Here is a 12,500-nt window from a genome sequence, read left to right on the forward strand (position 1 = left end):
TGTGTACACTGGTCTAGCTGTGACCTGACTTCAGTTTAGGCGTGGGGCCAGTGGCGCAATGGATAAAGTGTCTGACTACGGATCAGAAGATTCTAGTTTCAACTCCTGGCTGGCTCAATACTTTATTGAACTGACCGAAATCATTTTATTGAATTGACCGAAATCATCTGGACATTCCCCAACATCTCTGAGAAAAAAATATGTCGCTTTTAAATCCAACAGTCATAATGTCAACATTTAAAGATTTGTCTGTGATGTGTATTTTTCAGTATGTATCTTCCCATATGGTCTAGCGGTTAGGATTCCTGGTTTTCGCCCGGGTTCAACTCCCGTTATGGGAAAGAATATATTTTCGTAGGGTATCCACTTGTGTAACAACAGATGCAGCAGTTTCTCACAACACAACAATATTCCCTCAGCAACAGGAAATGTGACATGTTATGTAGATTCAAATTATACAAGGGTTTTTAAACGTTGAATACACTTCATGGCTGCATTTCTTGCTCTGCAGTAAAATTCATGCAACAACAGGAGGATCAAATTAAGATATGCATCTGAAACAGAAAACCAAGGAACCTTGTTTTTGACAGACGCCATGACTGTGTAAACTGGTCTAGCTGTGACCTGACTTCAACTTAGACGTGGTGCCAGTGGTGCAATGGATAATGTGTCTAATTACAGACCAGAACATTCAAGGTTTGACTCCTGGCTGCCTCAATAGTTTATTTAATTGACTGAAATCAAGCTGGGAATGATACTGTTAGCTTTCAGTGCTTCTGGCTGTTCTCACTTCAAACTCATTTTAGACGGATTTCATCTGGACATTCCCCATCACCTCTGAGAAAAAAAATGTAGCTTTTGAATCCAACAGGCATAATGTCAACATTTAAAGATTTGTCTGTGATGTGTATTTTAATTATGTGTTTTCCCATATGGTCTAGCGTTTAGGATTCCTGGTTTTCACCCAGGTTGCCAGAGTTCAACTCCCGGGATGGGAAAGAATATCTTGTCGTTAGGTACGCACTTGTGTAACAACAGATGCAGCAGTTTCTCACAACACAACAATATTCCCTCAGCAACAGGAAATGTACATGTTATGTAGATTCAAATTATACAAAGCTTTTTAAACGTTGAATAAACTTCATGGCTGCATTTCTTGCTCTGCAGTAAAATTCATGCAACAACAGGAGGATCAAATTAAGACATGCATCTGAAACCGAAAAACAAGGAGTAAGTATGTGTTTTCTCCTATGGTCTAGCGGTTAGGATTCCTGGTTTTCACCCAGGTGGCCAGGGTTCAACTCCCGGTATGGGAAAGATCATCTTATCGTTAGGTACCCACTTGTGTAACAACAGATGCAGCAGTTTCTCACAACACAACAGTATTCCCTCAGCAACAGGAAATGTTAAATTTTATGTAGATTCAAATTATACAAGGGTTTTTAAACGTTGAATAGGATTCCTGGTTTTCACCCAGGTGCCCCGGGTTCAACTCCCGGTATGGGAAAGAATATATTTTCGTTAGGTACCCACTTGTGTAACAACAGATGCAGCAGTTTCTCACAACACAACAATATTCTCTCAGAAACAGGAAAAGTCATGTAGATTCAAATTATACAAGGCTTTTTAAACTTTGAATACACTTCATGGCTGCATTTCTTGCTCTGCAGTAAAATTCATGCAACAACAGGAGGATCAAATTGCAGTGGTTTCACATAACACAACAGTATTCCCTCAGCAACAGGAAATGTTAAATTTTATGTAGATTCAAATTATACAAGGGTTTTTAAACGTTGAATAGGATTCCTGGTTTTCACCCAGGTGGCGTAGGTTCAACTCCCGGTATAAGAAAGAATAACTTGTCGTTAGGTACGCACTTGTGTAACAACAGATGCAGCAGTTTCACAAAACAATATTCCCTCAGCAACAGGAAATGTGACATGTCATGTAGATTCAAATTATACAAGGCTTTTTTAACGTTGAATACACTTCATGGCTGCATGTCTTCCTCTGCAGTAAAATTAATGCAACAACAGGAGGATCAAATTAAGATATGCATCTGATACAGAAAACCAAGGAACCTTGTTGTTGACAGACGCTATGACTGTGTACACTGGTCTAGCTGTAACCTGACTTTACCTTAGACGTGGGGCCAGTGGCGCAATGGATAATGTATTTGACTATGGATCAGTAGATTCTAGGTTTGACTCCTGGCTGCCTCATCATTATATTTAATTGACTGAAATCAAGCTGGGAATGATACTGTATACCTTTCAGTGCTTCTGGCTGTTGTCACTTCAAACACATTTTAGATGGATTTCATCTGGACATTCCCCAACATCTCTGAGAAAAAAAGATGATGCTGTTAAATCCAACAGGCATAATATCAACATTTAAAGATTTGTCTGTGATGTGTATTTTAAGTATGTGTCTTCCCATATGGTCTAGCAGTTAGGATTCCTGGTTTTCACCCAGGTGCCCTGGGTTCAGCTCCCGGTATGGGAAAGAATATCTTGTCGTTAGGTACGCACTTGTGTAACAACAGATGCAGCAGTTTCTCACAACTGTAACAATATTCCCTCAGCAACAGGAAATGTGACATGTTATGTAGATTGAAATTATACAAGGCTTTTTAAACGTTGAATACACTTCATGGCTTCATTTCTTGCCCTGCAGTAAAATTCATGCAACAACAGGAGGATCAAATTAACATATGCATCTGAAACAGAAAACCAAGGAACCTTTTTGTTGAGAAACGCTATGACTGTGTACACTGGTCTAGCTGTGACCTGACTTCATCTTAGACGTGGTGCCAGTGGCGCAATGGATAACTTGTTTGACTACGGATTAGAAGATTCTAGGTTCGACTCCTGGCTGTCTCAATACTTTGTTTAATTGACTGAAATCAATGATACAGGGAATGATACTGTATTAAAAAAAAAAAGATGTAGCTTTTATATCAAACAGGCATAATGTCAACATTTAAAGATTTGACTGTGATGTGTATTTTAAGTATGTTTCTTCCCATATGGTCTAGCGGTAAGGATTCCTGGTTTTCACCCAGGTGGCCCGTGTTCAACTCCCGGTATGGGAAAGAATAACTTGTCATTAGGTACGCACTTGTGTAACAACAGATTCAGCAGTTTCACACAACACAACAATATTCCCTCAGCAACAGCAAATGTGACATGTCATGTAGATTCCAATTATACAATGCTTTTTAAACGATGAATACACTTCATGGCTGCATTTCTTGCTCTGCAGTAAAATTCATGCAACAACAGGAGGATCAAATTAAGATATGCATCTGAAAAAGAAAACCAAGGAACCTTGTTGTTGACAGACGCTATGACTGTGTACATTTGTCTAGCTGTGACCTGACTTCAGCTTAGACGTGGTGCCAGTGAGGGTAGGCATAACATCTCCTCCCCGCTGATCCTCAACACGGGGGCCCCACAAGGGTGCGTTCTGAGCCCTCTCCTGTACTCCCTGTTCACCCACGACTGCGTGGCCACGCACGCCTCCAACTCAATCATCAAGTTTGCGGACGACACAACAGTGGTAGGCTTGATTACCAACAACGACGAGACGGCCTACAGGGAGGAGGGGAGGGCCCTTGTGGTGTCAGGAAAATAACCTCACACTCAACGTCAACAAAACTAAAGATGATTGTGGACTTCAGGAAACACCAGAGGGAACACCCCCTATCCACATCGATGGAACAGTAGTGGAGAGGGTAGCTAGTTTTAAGTTCCTCGGCATACACATCACAGACAAACTGAATTGGTCCACTCACACTGACAGCGTCGTGAAGAAGGCGCTGCAGCGCCTATTCAACCTCAGGAGGCTGAAGAAATTCGGCTTGTCACCAAAAGCACTCACAAACTTCTACAGATGCACAATCGAGAGCATCCTGGCGGGCTGTATCACCGCCTGGTACGGCAACTGCTCCGCCCTCAACCGTAAGGCTCTCCAGAGGGTAGTGAGGACTGAAAAAAGATGTAGCACAACGCATCACCGGGGGCAAACTACCTGCCCTCCAGGACACCTACACCACCCGTTGTTACAGGAAGGCCATAAAGATCATCAAGGACATCAACCACCCGAACCACTGCCTGTTCACCCCGCTATCATCCAGAAGGCGAGGTCAGTACAGGTGCATCAAAGCTGGGACCGAGAGACTGAAAAACAGCTTCTATCTCAAGGCCATCAGACTGTTAAACAGCCACCACTAACATTGAGTGGCTGCTGCCAACACACTGTCATTGACACTGACCCAACTCCAGCCATTTTAATAATGGGAATTGATGGGAAATGATGTAAATATATCGCTAGCCACTTTAAACAATGCTACCTTATATAATGTTACTTACCCTACATTATTCATCTCATATGCATATGTATATACTGTACTCTACATCATCGACTGCATCCTTATGTAACACATGTATCACTAGCCACTTTAACTATGCCACTTTGTTTACTTTGTCTACACACTCATCTCATATGTATATACTGTACTTTTACCATCTACTGTATGCTGCTCTGTACCATCACTCATTCATATATAGTATGTGTCTTCCCATATGGTCTAGCGGTTAGGATTCCTGGTTTTCACCCAGGTAGACTAGGTTCAACTGCCGGTATGGAAACAATATATTTTCGTTAGGTACCCACTTGTGTAACAACAGATGCAGCAGTTTCTCACAACACAACAATATTCCCTCAGCAACAGGAAATGTGACATGTTATGTAGATTCAAATTATACAAGGCTTTTTAAACGTTGAATAGACTTCATGGCTGCATTTCTTGCTCTGCAGTAAAATTCATGCAACAACAGGAGGATCAAATTAAGATATGCATCTGAAACAGAAAACCAAGGAACCTTGTTGTTGACAGACGCCATGACTGTGAACACTGGTCTAGCTGTGACCTGACTTCAGCTTAGACTTTGGGCCAGTGGCGAAATGGATAACGTGTCTGACTACGGATCAGAAGATTCTAGGTTTTACTCCTGGCTGGCTCAATACTTTATTTAATTGACTGAAATCAAGCTGGGAATGATACTGTATACCTTTCAGTGTTTCTGGCTGTTCTCACTTCAAACACATTTTAGACACATTTCATCTGGACATTCCCCAACATCTCTGAGAAAAAAAGATGTAGTTTTTGAATCCAACAGGCATAATATCAACATTTAAAGATTTGTCTGTGATGTGTATTTTAAGTATGTGTCTACCCATATGGTCTATCGGTTAGGATTCCTGGTTTTCACCCAGGTGGCCTGGGTTCAACTCCCGGTATGGGAAAGAATATATTTTCGTTAGGTACCCACTTGTGTAACAACAGATGCAGCAGTTTCACACAACACAACAATATTCCCTCAGCAACAGGAAATGTGACTTGTTATGTAGATTAAAATTATACAAAGCTTTTTAAACGTTGAATACACTTCATGGCTGCATTTCTTGCTCTGCAGTAAAATTCATGCAACAACAGGAGGATCAAATTAAGATATGCATCTGAAACAGAAAAAAAAGTAACCTTGTTGAGAGACGCTATGACTGTGTACACTTGTCTAGCTGTGACCTGACTTCAGCTTAGATGTGGGGCCAGTGGCGCAATGGATAATGTTTCTGACTATGGATCAGAAGATTCTAGTTTTGACTCCTGGCTGGCTCAATACTTTGTTTAATTGACTGAAATCAAGCTGGGAATGATACTGTATACCTTTCAGTGCTTCTGGCTGTTCTCACTTTAAACACATTTTAGATTGATTTCATCTGGACATTCCCCAACATCTCTGAGGAAAAAATATGTAGTTTTTGAATCCAACAGGCATAATGTCAACATTTAAAGATTTGTCTGTGATGTGTGTTTTAAGTAGGTGTCTTCCCATATGGTCTAGAGGTTAGGATTCCTGGTTTTCACCCAGGTGGCCCGGGTTCAACTCCCGGTATGGGAAAGAATAACTTGTCATTAGGTACTCACTTGTGTAACAACAGATGCAGTACTTTCACACAAAACAACAATATTCACTCAGCAACAGGAAATGTGATATGTTATGTAGATTCATATTATATAACGTTTTTTAAATGTTGAATACACTTCATGGCTGCATTTCTTGCTCTGCAGTAAAATTCATGCAACAACAGGAGGATCAAATTAAGATATGCATCTGAAACAGAAAATCAAGGAACCTTTTTGTTGACAGACGCTATGACTGTGTACACTGGTCTAGCTGTGACCTGACTTCATTTTAGACGTCGGGCCAGTGGCACAATGGATAACGTGTCTGACTACAGATCAGAAGATTCTAGGTTCGACTCCTGGCTGGCTCAATAATTTACTTAATTGACTGAAATCAAGCTGGGAATGATACTGTATACCTTTCAGTGCTTCTGGCTGTTCTCACTTCAAACACATTTTAGACAGATTTCATAGTTTTGGAATTGTTAGTTAGATTACTTGTTGGTTATCACTGCATTGTCGGAACTAGAAGCACAAGCATTTCGCTACACTCTCATTAACATCTGCTAACCATGTGTATGTGACGAATAACATTTGATTTGATTTGATTTGAATGGATAACGTGTCTGACTACGGATCAAAAGATTCTAGGTTCGACTCCTGGCTGGCTCAATACTTTGTTTAATTGACTGAAATCAAGCAGGGAATTATACTGTATTAAAAAAAAGATGTAGCTTTTAAATCAAACAGGCATAATGTCAACATTTAAAGATTTGTCTGTGATGTGTATTTTAAGTATGTGTCTTCCCATATGGTCTAGTGGTTAGGATTCCTTGTTTTCACCCAGGTGGCCCGGGTTCAACTCCCTGTATGGGAAAGAATATATTTTCGTTAGGTACCCACTTGTGTAACAACAGATGCAGCAGTTTCTCACAACACAACAATATTCCCTCAGCAACAGGAAATGTGACTTGTTATGTAGATTCATATTATATAATGTTTTTTAAACGTTGAATACACTTCATGGCTGCATTTCTTGCTCTGCAGTAAAATTCATGCAACAACAGGAGGATCAAATTAAGATATGCATCTGAAACAGAAAACCAAGGAACCTTGTTGTTGACAGACGCCATGACTGTGTACATTTGTCTAGCTGTGACCTTACTTCAGCTTAGACGTGGTGCCAGTGAGGGTAGGCAACAACATCTCCTCCCCGCTGATCCTCAACACGGGGGCCCCACAAGGGTGCGTTCTGAGCCCTCTCCTGTACTCCCTGTTCACCCACGACTGCGTGGCCACGCACGCCTCCAACTCAATCATCAAGTTTGCGGACGACACAACAGTGGTAGGCTTGATTACCAACAACGACGAGACGGCCTACAGGGAGGAGGTGAGGGCCCTCGGAGTGTGGTGTCAGGAAAATAACCTCACACTCAACATCAACAAAACTAAGGAGATGATTGTGGACTTCAGGAAACAGCAGAGGGAACACCCCCCTATCCACATCGATGGAACAGTAGTGGAGAGGGTAGCTAGTTTTAAGTTCCTCGGCATACACATCACAGACAAACTGAATTGGTCCACTCACACTGACAGCGTCGTGAAGAAGGCGCAGCAGCGCCTATTCAACCTCAGGAGGCTGAAGAAATTCGGCTTGTCACCAAAAGCACTCACAAACTTCTACAGATGCATAATCGAGAGCATCCTGGCGGGCTGTATCACCGCCTGGTATGGCAACTGCTCCGCCCTCAACCGTAAGGCTCTCCAGAGGGTAGTGAGGACTGCACAACGCATCACCGGGGGCAAACTACCTGCCCTCCAGGACACCTACACCACCCGTTGTTACAGGAAGGCCATAAAGATCATCAAGGACATCAACCACCCGAACCACTGCCTGTTCACCCCGCTATCATCCAGAAGGCGAGGTCAGTACAGGTGCATCAAAGCTGGGACCGAGAGACTGAAAAACAGCTTCTATCTCAAGGCCATCAGACTGTTAAACAGCCACCACTAACATTGAGTGGCTGCTGCCAACACACTGTCATTGACACTGACCCAACTCCAGCCATTTTAATAATGGGAATTGATGGGAAATGATGTAAATATATCACTAGCCACTTTAAACAATGCTACCTTATATAATGTTACTTACCCTACATTATTCATCTCATATGCATATGTATATACTGTACTCTACATCATCGACTGCATCCTTATGTAACACATGTATCACTAGCCACTTTAACTATGCCACTTTGTTTACTTTGTCTACACACTCATCTCATATGTATATACTGTACTCGATACCATCTACTGTATGCTGCTCTGTACCATCACTCATTCATATATCCTTATGTACATGTTCCTTATCCCCTTACACTGTGTATAAGACAGTAGTTTTGGAATTGTTAGTTAGATTACTTGTTGGTTATCACTGCATTGTCGGAACTAGAAGCACAAGCATTTCGCTACACTCGCATTAACATCTGCTAACCATGTGTATGTGACAAATAAAATTTGATTTGATTTGATTTGAATGGATAACGTGTCTGACTACGGATCAGAAGATTCTAGGTTCGACTCCTGGCTGGCTCAATACTTTGTTTAATTGACTGAAATCAAGCTGGGAATGATACTGTATACCTTTCAGTGCTTCTGGCTGTTCTCACTTCAAACACATTTTAGACGGATTTCATCTGGGCATTCCCCAACATCTCTGAGAAAAAAGATGTAGCTTTTAATTCCAACAGGCATAATGTCAACATTTAAAGATTTGTCTGTGATGTGTATTTTAAGTATGTGTCTTCCCATATGGTCTAGCGGTTAGGATTCCTGGTTTTCACCAAGGTAGACTGGGTTCAACTCCCGGTATGGGAAACAATATATTTTCGTTAGGTACCCACTTGTGTAACAACAGATGCAGCAGTTTCACACAACACAACAAAATTCCCTCAGCAACAGGAAATGTGACATGTTATGTATATACAAAGCTTTTTAAACGTTGAATAAACTTCATGGCTGGATTTCTTGCTCTGCAGTAAAATTCATGCAACAACAGGAGGATCAAATTAAGATATGCATCTGAAACAGAAAACCAAGGAACCTTGTTGTCGACAGACTGTGTACACTGGTCTAGCTGTGACCTGACTTAAGCTTAGATGTGGGGCCAGTGGCGCAATGGATGACGTGTCTGACTACGGATGAGAAGATTCTAGGTTGGACTCCTGGCTACCTCAATACTTTGTTTAATCGACTGAAATCAAGCTGGGAATGATACTGTATACCTTTCAGTGCTTCTGGCTGTTCTCACTTCAAACACATTTTAGACAGATTTCATCTGGACATTCCCCAACATCTCTGAGAAAAAAGATGTAGTTTTTGAATCCAACAGGCATAATATCAACATTTAAAGATTTGTCTGTGATGTGTATTTTAAGTATGTGTCTACCCATATGGTCTAGTGGTTAGGATTCCTGGTTTTCACCCAGGTGGCCTGGGTTCAACTCACGGTATGGGAAAGAATATATTTTCGTTAGGTACCCACTTGTGTAACAACAGATGCAGCAGTTTCACACAACACAACAATATTCCCTCAGCAACAGGAAATGTGACTTGTTATGTAGATTCAAATTATACAAAGCTTTTTAAACGTTGAATACACTTCATGGCTGCATTTCTTGCTCTGCAGTAAAATTCATGCAACAACAGGAGGATCAAATTAAGATATGCATCTGAAACAGAAAACCAAGGAACCTTTTTGTTGACAGACGCCATGACTGTGTACACTGTTCTAGCTGTGACCTGACTTCAGCTTAGACGTGGGGCCAGTGGCGCAATGGATAACGTGTCTGACTACGGATCAGAAGATTCTAGGTTCGACTCCTGGCTGGCTCAATACTTTGTTTAATTGACTGAAATCAAGCTGGGAATGATACTGTATACCTTTCAGTGCTTCTGGCTGTTCTCACTTTAAACACATTTTAGATTGATTTCATCTGGACATTCCCCAACATCTCTGAGGAAAAAATATGTAGTTTTTGAATCCAACAGGCATAATGTCAACATTTAAAGATTTGTCTGTGATGTGTGTTTTAAGTAGGTGTCTTCCCATATGGTCTAGAGGTTAGGATTCCTGGTTTTCACCCAGGTGGCCCGGGTTCAACTCCCGGTATGGGAAAGAATAACTTGTCATTAGGTACTCACTTGTGTAACAACAGATGCAGTACTTTCACACAAAACAACAATATTCACTCAGCAACAGGAAATGTGATATGTTATGTAGATTCAAATTATATAACGTTTTTTAAATGTTGAATACACTTCATGGCTGCATTTCTTGCTCTGCAGTAAAATTCATGCAACAACAGGAGGATCAAATTAAGATATGCATCTGAAACAGAAAACCAAGGAACCTTTTTGTTGACAGACACTATGACTGTGTACACTGGTCTAGCTGTGACCTGACTTCAGCTTAGATGTAGGGCCAGTGGCGCAATGGATAACGTGTCTGACTACGGATCAGAAGATTCTAGGTTCGACTCCTGGCTGGCTCAATACTTTATTTAATTGACTGAAATCAAGCTGGGAATGATACTGTAAACCTTTCAGTGCTTCTGGCTGTTCTCACTTCAAACACATTTTAGACGGATTTCATCTGGACATTCCCCAACATCTCTGAGAAAAAAGATTTAGCTTTTAAATCCAACAGGCATGATGTCAACATTTAAAGATTTGTCTGTGATGTGTGTATTAACTATGTGTCTTCCCATATGGTCTAGCGGTTAGGATTCCTGGTTTTCACCCAGGTGGTATGGGAAAGAATATCTTTTCTAAGGTACCCACTTGTGTAACAACAGATGCAGCAGTTTCTCACAACACAACAATATTCCCTCAGCAACAGGAAATGTGACAAGTTATGTAGATTCAAATTATACAAGGCTTTTTAAACGTTGAATAGGTTCCTGGTTTTCACCCAGGTGGCCTAGGTTCAACTCCCGGTATAAGAAAGAATAACTTGTCGTTAGGTACGCACTTGTGTAACAACAGATGCAGCAGTTTCACAAAACAATATTCCCTCAGCAACAGGAAATGTGACATGTCATGTAGATTCAAATTATACAAGGCTTTTTAAACGTTGAATTCACTTAATGGTTGCATTTCTTGCTCTGCAGTAAAATTAATGCAACAACAGGAGGATCAAATTAAGATATGCATCTGAAACTGAAAACCAAGGAACCTTGTTGTTGACAGACGCTATGACTGTGTACACTGGTCTAGTGTGACCTGACTTCAGCTTAGACGTGGGGCCAGTGGCGCAATGGATAATGTGTCTGACTACGGATCAGAAGATTCTAGGTTCAACTTCTGGCTGGCTCAATACTTTGTTTAATTGACTGAAATCAAGCAGGGAATGATACTGTATACCTTTCAGTGCTTCTGGCTGTTCTCACTTCAAACACATTTTAGACGTATTTCATCTGGACATTCCCCAACATCTCTAAGAAAAAAAAGATGTAGCTTTTAAATCCAACAGGCATGATGTCAACATTTAAAGATTTGTCTGTGATGTGTATTTTAAGTATTTTGTCTTCCCATATGGTCTAGCGGTTAGGATTCCTGGTTTTCACCCAGGTGGCCGTGTTCAACTCCCGGTATGGGAAATAATATATTTTCGTTAGGTACCCACTTGTGTAACAACAGATGCAGCAGTTTCTCACAACACAACAATATTCCCTCAGCAACAGGAAATGTGACTTGTTATGTAGATTAAAATTATACAAGGCTTTTTAAACGTTGAATACACTTCATGGCTGCATTTCTTGCTCTGCAGTAAAATTCATGCAACAACAGGAGGATCAAATTAACATATGCATCTGAAACAGAAAACCAAGGAACCTTTTTGCTGACAGACGCCATGACTGTGTACACTGTTCTAGCTGTGACCTGACTTCAGCTTAGACGTGGGGCCAGTGGCGCAATGGATAACGTGTCTGACTACGGATCAGAAGATTCTAGGTTCGACTCCTGGCTGGCTCAATACTTTATTTAATTGACTGAAATCAAGCTGGGAATGATACTGTATACCTTTCAGTGCTTCTGGCTGTTCTCACTTCAAACACATTTTAGACAGATTTCATCTGGACATTCCCCAACATCTCTGAGAAAAAAGATGTAGTTTTTGAATCCAACAGGCATGATGTCAACATTTAAAGATTTGTCTGTGATGTGTATTTTAAGTATATGTCTTCCCATATGGTCTAGCGGTTAGGATTCCTGGTTTTCACCCAGGTGGCCGTGTTCAACTCCCGGTATGGGAAAGAACATATTTTCTTTAGGTACCCACTTGTGTAACAACAGATGCAGCAGTTTCTCACAACACAACAATATTCCCTCAGCAACAGGAAATGTGACTTGTTATGTAGATTAAAATTATACAAGGCTTTTTAAACGTTGAATACACTTCATGGCTGCATTTCTTGCTCTGCAGTAAAATTCATGCAACAACAGGAGGATCAAATTAACATATGCA

The 12,500-nt window shown here is 41.0% G+C and overlaps 1 non-coding gene across 1 annotated transcript; it reads left to right on the forward strand.

The window, feature by feature from the left end:
* Positions 1-6,269: 6,269 nt before the first annotated feature.
* trnac-aca lies at positions 6,270-6,342 on the forward strand. The gene has a single exon. It is a non-coding gene; the product is annotated as a tRNA-Cys (tRNA).
* Positions 6,343-12,500: the final 6,158 nt, after the last annotated feature.

Source organism: Oncorhynchus gorbuscha, unplaced genomic scaffold (assembly GCF_021184085.1).
Source record: "Oncorhynchus gorbuscha isolate QuinsamMale2020 ecotype Even-year unplaced genomic scaffold, OgorEven_v1.0 Un_scaffold_1253, whole genome shotgun sequence".
Classification (NCBI taxonomy): domain Eukaryota; kingdom Metazoa; phylum Chordata; class Actinopteri; order Salmoniformes; family Salmonidae; genus Oncorhynchus; species Oncorhynchus gorbuscha.